At 34.1% G+C, this 9,858-nt stretch overlaps 1 long non-coding RNA gene across 1 annotated transcript; it reads left to right on the forward strand.

Moving 5' to 3' along the window:
• Nucleotides 1-1,092: 1,092 nt before the first annotated feature.
• Nucleotides 1,093-7,576, forward strand: LOC134371509 (uncharacterized). Its single transcript, XR_010022858.1, has 3 exons — nucleotides 1,093-1,236; nucleotides 4,651-4,852; nucleotides 7,317-7,576. It is a non-coding gene; the product is annotated as an uncharacterized LOC134371509 (long non-coding RNA).
• The last annotated feature ends 2,282 nt before the right edge of the window (nucleotides 7,577-9,858 follow it).

Raw genomic sequence — 9,858 nt, forward strand, 5'->3', positions numbered from 1 at the left:
TCCAACCCTTTATTGAGTCTTTTTAAAATTCTTATCTTATTTTTAATTTCTAAAGCTTCTACTCTATTCTCTGAATGTTACAGGAATCTTGTCTGCTTTCTCTTGGAGTTAAGAGCAATGAGCTAAACAACTTACTAAAAGCTTGTGTGCAAGCATGTGTCTTGTTGTCTAAGGGCTTTTCTATAGAGTGGTCTCTATAATAGTATCTCCAGTGTCAATTAGTATTTAATGCTCTTTTCTCTTGACTAGTTAGGCTAGTTAAGAGCCTTCAGAGAATGTGCTTCTAATGTGCCTGAAGGGCAAAAGGCTGGCTGTTTATCCCTTATTTTTAGTGTATGGTCCTTCACCCTAGAGATAGTGTATTTTATGTTCTGTAGAGATTAAAACTCCTGGGGCGAGGAAGAAGCTGTTGTCTAAATGCACAGGAAAGTGAAGAGGATTTGAAAATCTAACTCCTTTTTTAAAAGACTTCAGCTATAATTTAATTTTTAGTCCCAATCTTTCCCCCCACCTGTGGAGGTTACTGGTATCATTAACTTAGATCCTTTGAGAGTTCTTCAGTATAAAATTAAGTTGCTCCTCAGATGACCACTGCCAATTTAGAATTTAACTTTCTGGTCCATCTGCTTTCTAGTTTCCAAAAATTGATCACAATTGAGTTCTCTCCTATTATCTTTGTCCTTGTTATGCTATCTAAAAAATCCCTTTATTGTTGTGTCACTGGGGTTTGGGCAAGGAATAAAAACTAATGCAAGCATTCAACCCACCATTTTAACAAGCACAACCTTGTCATTAACCCAGTTAGAGCAAATGTATTAAAAAAAAATCATATATTTATAATAATTTCTGTTCGTTTGATAAGAAATCAGGGCAAAAATTAGAGAGAATAAATGCATCATGTTTAATGATTTTAGATCTGGCCAAGACCTCTAACTGGACAATTCTATATCCATAAACCTTTCCTAACTGTTTAAATTCCAGTTTATTTCAGTGTTATGAGTCATTAGAGCAGAGAGTTCATGAGAGAGGAAAACAGTTGCATCATGCTCCAAAACAACTCTGAATGTTTACAGGAAATTTTTTTTTTCTTAAGGAGAGAAGGTTAAGACTTCAGGAAGCTTATCTTGATATGCTCAGATCAAAGCTATTCACACAATGACTGAATAAACATATTGGTTAATGATACTGACAAAGATTCTGACGTAATACTAAGGAAAATACAAACACTGGAACAAGGTAAGTCTGGAAAGAATTAGGATTTCCTTAGGAAATAATCTTTTTTACTACATGGTTAGGAGTAAACTAACTTGTCAATCTAAGTATGTGCTGGTGTGAATTGCATAACTGCAACTCTTATTAGAAAATTGTTTCTTGAATAATCATTCTGGGACATTCTCTTGGACTATTACATAACTTTTAAAAGAAATTTTATTCCAAATTATTAGAGTATGTACTTATTTATGACACAGATCCAAATTGATACTAATATTAAGTTGGGCAGTATCTGGATTGTTCCTTTAGGGTTTTTATGTCAAAACAATGTATAACAATGGGACAAAAGAGTAGCTTTCAGTTTCTGAACTGGAAATTTTTCTTTGCAGGATTTTTTATATTGGAAAAATAGAAGCATGGCTCATCTTAAAATAATTATGTTGTGCTCTAAATATCTGTCTTGGGAAATTAGACCTACAAGTAGAGATTGATATAGAAGCAGCTTTTTAGAAGTGCAATTTTATAAGAGCTTTCAAAGTGTTCATAACTTTTATTCCCAGAAATTTCTTCTTGCTTCAGATGAGTACCTTTCCAGGTCCAACCTACAAGAGAGATTATGCTCTTTGTTATAGGAATCTAAAAATCAGAAAACTCTTAAATGAGGCTGTGATTCCCTTCACGATTTCTGAAGTGCACACCTGCCTTTTGATGTTCTTCTACAGATGAGAAACCAGAAAAGGGTGGGGAGGGGGAGTTGAGGATTAAAGATAACTTTTATGTCAAACGTTCGGTGAAAGATTCCTTCTTGGGAACCATGAGCCAGAGAACTGGTTCATGGGGGGAGAGATCAGGAATGTCTATGCCCTGGCAGATGACAACAATACTAAAAACTTTGAATCCATCATTTTGGGTTTTACTCTGTGATGCCTCCTGCAAATGGCCACTGAAGTATATCAATAACAGGCTTTTATTGCCTATTTTTTAATGGCAGTGAAAGAAATCTTAAAATGCCATAGAGATTGGATAGGGGACCCAGATATGAAGCATATAGCTTCCAAATTTGAAGGTATTCTTCTATTAAAGGAAATCCTTTGAGGAAACATCAGATGATTCCAGTTCCACCCACTGAGTCATTGAACTTTCCTAGCTGAGGCCTCAGACATTGTAGAAGAGAGGCAAACATTCCTGTGAACATGATAAAATCTTTGGTTAAGCCACTAAGTTTGGAGTAATTTGTTGCACAGAAGTAGCAACTGTAGCAACTTCCTTATTTTTTCCTCTAGTAGCCCTATCACTAAAGTTCCAACAAGCAAGGCTAAAGCTGCATTGAATATTTTTACCTAGCCTCAGAAATCATATCATCACTTCTGCTGCATTCTGTTGGACACCTTTGAGTCAAAGTCCTGCCCATTTTCAAAGAAAGAGAGTATAGACCTCACCTCTTACAGCGTAAGTGAGATGGAAGATGTATTGTGGCTATCTCTGGAGAATATAATCTGCCACCTGACTTGTTAAATAGATCACGGTACATCCAAATGTTGGAATATGCAAAACTGAAAATAATGCTTGAAAAGTACTTAATAATAGGGTGGTTCATGCTGCAATTATAAGTAAAGTAGTATAGAATACAAATATAACAGAATTTTGAATGTAGAGTTAAGTAGAATAAGAGACAATGCAATGCTATTCCACAGTAAAAATGAACAAATAAAGTAAATAGATTTTGTAATAGTATAAAATGCCAAAATGAGCATGAGAAAAAGTATAAAAGTCGAATATATTCATACTTATTAAAGGCATTAAAATAATATCCAAAGAATTTGCCAATTCTTAAAAAAAAAGAACAAAAGAAAAAAAAAAGATGCTTAGCCAAGAAAGTTTTACAGGTGATTTCCATTAAACTTTCAAGAAATAGATAATCCTTATATTGTACAAGCTGTATCAAACAATTTTTTTCAAAAAGGAAAGCTGTTCAAGCATTTTATGAGAGTGCTATAATCTTGACTTCAAAGTAGGTAAGGATAGTACAGAAAGAAAAAAAATCCATAAGCTTATTTCACTTATTAACACATATGAAGGATTATAAATAAATGATTAGTTAATTGAATCTGACAGGATATTAAAAATAACACAACATAATTATTAGAGATTATCTCAGGAAAATTTATCAATGTAATTTACCAAATATGTATCAGTCAATGTGGAAAGCAGAAAAGGCAGTTGATAAATTTTAATACTTAATTTAGACTAAAAGAAAAAAATCTCAGAAACAAGGAATTGAAGGAAGCTTCATTAAGTCAACAAAACCTCTAAACCAAACCTATAGCAAACTTTACATCTAACAACAAATAATAGACACATTTCTTAAGTTTGGAAACAGACAAAAGTGCCTGCTGTCTCCACAAAGTTTCAATATGGATTTAGCCTGGATGTCCAAGTCAATTCAGTACAAAAACAAAGAAGAAGATGCATAAAGATTTGGGGGAAAATGACAAAACCCTCATCATTTGCAAATATATGATCATTCACATAGAAAACCAACAAAATCAATAAACAATTTATTAGAGTTAACGAGTTTAGCAAGTTAATGAATAAAATATTAACTTATAAAAATCTATTGTATTCATATCAATAATAACCAACTGCAAATTAAAATAGAAAATGAAATATTATTCATGGTAGTAATAAAAACTATAAAGATTTTAGAAAGCAACATAAAGAATATATGACCTTTATGAAGAACACTTTAAAACTTTATTAAAGAAAAAATTGTGAATGGGTAGAGAGGTAAATTATGTTTATGGCAGAGACAATTTAACATTTTAAACATAAGTTTATAATTTCACTGCAATTTTAATTAAAGTTTGAAAAGGTTGTTGGGTAAGCCTGAAAACAATCATAAAATATATTCATAAGAATAAACATTGATGAGTAACTAAGGAAATATTTTTAAATGAAGAGCAAAGAGGAAAATAAAATTTACTACATAGTTACGGAAATAAAAATAATGTGATACTGGCTCAAGAATAAACAAATAAAACAGCAGAAATAAATAAAAGAAGGATGCTGCACTGGTAAGTCACTCTACTCTTCCATGGATGAGGGAGTACAATTAACTCTGTGTACCTGAAATATAAGAAAATAATAAAGGAAAAGAAAATATACAGTGTACAAACATTTTATATATGTGGATAACAGAGGAAAAAAGGGGGGAAGTATAAAAAAAAAGTATTTATTGTTTTTCATTGAAAAAAAACCACGTGGGATGAACAGGTACAAAGGTGTGGATGAGTGAAAGACTGTGGCATGTTGAGGGAATTGCCAGTAATTCAGAACAGCTGGAGCAGGGGCTGCACATCTGGGTAATGATGTATAAAGTGATAGTGATGAAGCTAGAGAAGTATATAGAACTCAGATCAAGAATAACTTGTATTTCAGAGCAAGAAGTTAAAAAATACAGGAGGCCACTGAAAGCTATGAATAAGGAAAATGATAGACCGTGTTTGACATTCTCAGTAGTATTGAGATTGGATTGGATTGGAAAGGTTGGAGCAAAGAAGAAAAGAAGATATTGCTGATGTTTGATTTCATGCAGTGCAAAGGGAGCAAAAGACAGAAAATGATGACTCTGAGATTCTGAGTGACTACACAGTGATTCCATTAACCAAGATAGAGAAAAGAAGAGTGTCAACAAGGCTGCCCCAGAACCCAAGAGTCAATGTGTAAAATCATGCTTTATGGACAAGATCAGTTAGATATATGCTAAATGTAAAATATTCTGAACCAGAGGCAAGAAGTACAGTAAAGCTATAGTAGTGTATATATAAATGCTAAGGGATAGTTAAAAAACACCTTGTATTAATCTGAAACATGATAAACTCAGAAGGTATCTTGTCAAAGAGTAGAACTGTTAGAGTGTGTTTAGCCCTTTTTATTGATAAGAAAGAATATGTGAACAGCAATTAGTATATCATTATGGAAGTAGTCCCTCACATGGGGCAGATGTATGTGGTCTCTGCTTGGTCTGGATCTAACATCTTGGTGACATCACAGCCCTGCTTGAATATCTACCTCTCTGTTCTAGTTCTGTTTATCATGTAGCTTCTCTTACTGACAGCTTGGGGACTGGGGGTCAAAGACAGAGAGTGACAGAGAAACAGAAACAGAGGGAATTGCTTCTGCAGATATACATCCATATGAAAACATTTACATTTTTATTGTAAAATGGAAAATCAGCAGTTTGATTAATGTCTCTTGTAAACATATTAGGACCATTCAGTTTCCCTATTTATAGCTGACTTTGTAGTGCTGGGCAAGATAGGGTCATAGACATAAAAGGCTGAGGACAGGGCATATACCATGATCAATTCCCCATCTTCTACCTTGGGAGCTCTAGGTAGCCTACTAACTGGGTTTCATCTGCTCAGTAGAGATGTCTGTGAGACAGCTACATGGAGATATTTAAAGGTCACTCGGAATTGGACTGAATCTAGGCTAAATAAAAAGGACTTGGAGGACTTGGTGTTAGATGCTGCTTTAGAAATGAGTGAGATCCCCCAGGAAGAGCAGGGCAAAGTAAAAAGAAAAGCAGGTTAGGAGCTGGACTTGCTCAACACTAACAAAAAGTGGTGATAAGTGGAAAAGCAATGAGTAAATTTCCCTTTTTAGAAATATTTATCAGCAAGTCAACAATCCAGGCAAAGATTTTAAGCATTTAAAATTTAAGTGAAGTTGTTGGTAGCAACAAGGAAAAGACAAGATGACTTTGAGACAAACTGTGAAAAAATAGCAAACATTAACTGCTAGAATGTGGGGTTACCAGGAAGAGAACTGAGAGACTGGGACAGCAATTTAAATAACACAGTAGAAGAACATTATGGAATATTTAGTTTTGGCAGAAAACCAATACTTTGTTTTGGGGCTTATTTACCACAGTTCTTTTTACGTAGTACGTCATGTCCACCTTTCAATAAAAAATTTACAAGGCACACTAAAAGGCAAGAAATCACAGTTGAGCAGTCAGAGCAGGCATCAGAAACAGGCTCAGATGTGATAAGGAAGTTGAATTATCAGAGCATGAATTTTAAAAATAACTGTGATAAATAAGTCAATGATTCTAATGGAAAAGGTAGACATCATGCAAGAACAGATGGGTAATATAAGCAAAGAGAAACTAAGAAAGAAACAAAAATAAATGCTAGAGATCAAAAACACTGTAACAGAAATGAAGATTCCTTTGATGGGCTTATTAGACTGGACATGGCACTGAGGAAAAGTTCTCTGAGCTTGAGGATATGCTAATAGAAACTTCTGAAACTGAGAAGCAAAAGAAAAAACAATTAAAAAAATTTAAAAAACAATATCCAAGAACTGTGGGACAACTACAAAAAGTATAATATACATGTAATGGGAATACCATAAGTAGAAGAAACAGAAGAAAATAGAAACAGTTTTTGAAGCAATAATGACCGAGAATTTCCCCAAATTAATGCCAGATACTGTTATGATTTGAATGTCTCTAGAACTCATGGTGACACTTAATTCCCAATGTGGTAGCATTAAGTGGTGGGGCCTTTAAGATGTGATTGGATCATGAGGCTTATGCCCTCATGAGAGGATTAATCCATCCACAGATTAATGGATTATTGGGTTATCATGGGAGTAGAACTAGTGGCTTTACAAGAACAGTAAGGGAGATCTGAGCCAGCATGTTAGCATGTTTTTGCCCTCTCACTGTGTGATGCCCTGGCCCACCTTAGGTATCTGTAGAGAATCTCTACCTGGAAGAAGGCCCTTACCAGATGCACTCTCTCAACCTTGAACTTCTTCCAAAATGGAAAGAATTTTTTTCTTTATACATTACCCAGCTTTAAGTATTCTGTTATAAGCAACAGAAAACTAGCTAATACAGACACCAAACTACAGATCCAGAAAACTGAGAGAACACCAGGCAGGACAGATGCAATAACAAAAAAACAAACAGAAAACTATGCCTAAGCATATCATATTCAAACTATAGAAAATCAAAGATAAAGAAACAAGAGGAGCAAAATATCTTACTTAAAGAGGAGAAAATATGAGAATTACTTCTGACCTCTCCTCAGAAACCACGTAAGCAAGAAGAGAACAAAGTAAAATATTTAAACTGTTGAGAGAAAAGAACCAGCAAACTATAATTTTGTATCCTGCAAAACTATCCTTCACAAGTAAAGGAAAAATAAAGACTACCTCAGACAAATATTGAAGGAATTTATTGCCAATATGCCTGTTTTGCAAGAAATGTTAAGTTTTTCAAGGAGAAGAAGACTGTTCGGAAACTCAGATCTGCACAAAGAAAGAAAGAACATCAGAGAATGAATAAGAGGAGGTAAGATAAAAGCTTTTATTTTTCTTGTTCTTAACTGATCTAACAGATAATGGCTTGTCCTAAATAATAACAGTAATAATGCATTTGGTGGTAATAGTTTATATATAGGTGAAATAAATGGCATTAATGATTCAAAGAACAGGAGGGAGAAATTAGGAATATTTTGTTTTTATAAGGTATTTGCATTACCTGTGAAGTGGTATAGTGTAATTTGGAAGTGGATTTTGTTAGCTGTAAATGTTTATTGTAAACAATTTTGAAAACTCTGTTGCAAACATCACTAAAAAAAGTTAAAAAAGAAGTGTAATTGGTATGATAGGAAAGGAGAGAAAATGGAATCATAAGAAAGGTTCAACTAAAGCCACAAAATGCAGAAAATAAGTGGAAGACAAAAAAAAAAAAAAGGAAAAAGAGCAAGAGCAATAAATAGAAATAACAAACATGGTAGATATTAATCCAACTATATCAATAATCACTTTAAATGTCAGTTGTCTAGATACACCAATCTAAAGGCAGACATTGTCAGAATGGATCAAAAAGTAAGACCTAATTCTATGTTGTCTACAAGAAACTCACTTTTAATATAAAGATATGGGGGTGGGAGAGAAAGGGTGGACTAAGGGGTACAAAACTATACTGTCTACCCTAAGTGAAGCATCGTGTAGTATATGCATGTATTGAAATAACACACTGTACCCCACAAAATTAATATAAATAAAATTTTAAAAAGTAAAAGTAAACAAATATAAAGATATAGATAAAAAAATAGATGGAGAAAGATATACCACACTAACACTAATCAAAAGAAAGTGGAAGTAATTATATTCATTTCAGACAGAGCAGACTTTTGAGCAAGGAAAATTATCAGGGATGAAAAGAGGCATCACGAAAATGATAAAAAGGCTAATATACACCAAGAAAGCATAGTAATCCTAAATGTGTATGCACCTAACAGAGTGTCAAGTTACATGAGGCAAAAACTGGTAGAACAGTAAGGAGAAATAGATGAATACATTTTTGTAGTTGAAATTTTAACTCTTCTATTAGAAGTGGGCAGGTCCAGCAGGCAGAAAACCAGTAAGAGTATAGTTGATCTCAACATCTCCATCATTCGACTGGGTATAGTTGACCTCTGTAGACTATTTCACCCAATAACAGCAGAATACTCACTGTTAAGCTCACATGGAACATTAACCCAGATAGATCATATCCTGGGACATAAATCATACCGTAACAAAATTAAAAAATTAAAAATTGAATAATGTATTCCCTCAGGCAACAGTGGAATATAAACTAGAAATCAATAACAAAAATAGTTGGAAAATTCCAAAATATTTGTAGATTAAACAAAATGAGACAGGACAGGGACAGGACTTGACCCATCAACTCAACCCCTTGACTTGGCCCCTCACCCCTATTTTCAAAGAATCCAGCACAGCTAAGCTATTTTCAAAAACTAAGATACACAACTTTTGTAGCCACAAACTTCCCCAAGGCAGTTAACCCTGACTCCTGCATGTGCACAGAGCTTCAAGGTGACCACTACAATGACTCTCCTGGGGTGGCAGTAGTGAGTAACACTGCCATCTTGGACCAACTGAGCATGCATGATGACCAAAGTCCTAACTAAGCATGTGCCCATGCCACAACCAGGACAAACAGAATGCACCCCCTCTACAGGTGGAGAATGACGATGCTGGCTTGCATCCCTAGCCCTATAAAGAACCTTGAGCTGTTTCCTTTGGGGATCCAACCTGAGGAAACAAGCCTCGCCTGTGACTCCCATCCAGCCTCTTGTCAATTTCTACTGCACAGAGAGCCCAAGGGCCTGGTTCAGTAACAAAACACCTTTAAATAACACGTAGGTCATATAAGAAATCTCAAGAGAAATTAAAAAGACTTTGAACTAAATGAAAATGAAAATACAACTTATCAAAATTTGTGGAATGCAGTAAGCACATAGAGCTAAATTTGTAACATTTACAGCATTAAATGCATATATAAGGGGGAAAAAAGGATCTAAAGTCAATAATCCAAATGTCTACCTTAGGAAGCTAGGAAAAGTGGAACACAGAAGAAAAGCAATAATAAAAAAAAAATAACAGCAGAAATCAATGAAACTGAAAACAGTAATCAATAGAGAAAATCAACAAAACTGAAAGCTATTTTTTGAAATGATCAATAAAATTGATAAGCTACGAAAAATAACCAAGCTAAGTAAAAGAGAAGCTATGTTATATTACCTTTCACGTCTAAGTGTATGATACATTTCAAAGTAA

The sequence above is a fragment of the Cynocephalus volans genome, chromosome 3 (assembly GCF_027409185.1).
Source record: "Cynocephalus volans isolate mCynVol1 chromosome 3, mCynVol1.pri, whole genome shotgun sequence".
Taxonomy (NCBI): domain Eukaryota; kingdom Metazoa; phylum Chordata; class Mammalia; order Dermoptera; family Cynocephalidae; genus Cynocephalus; species Cynocephalus volans.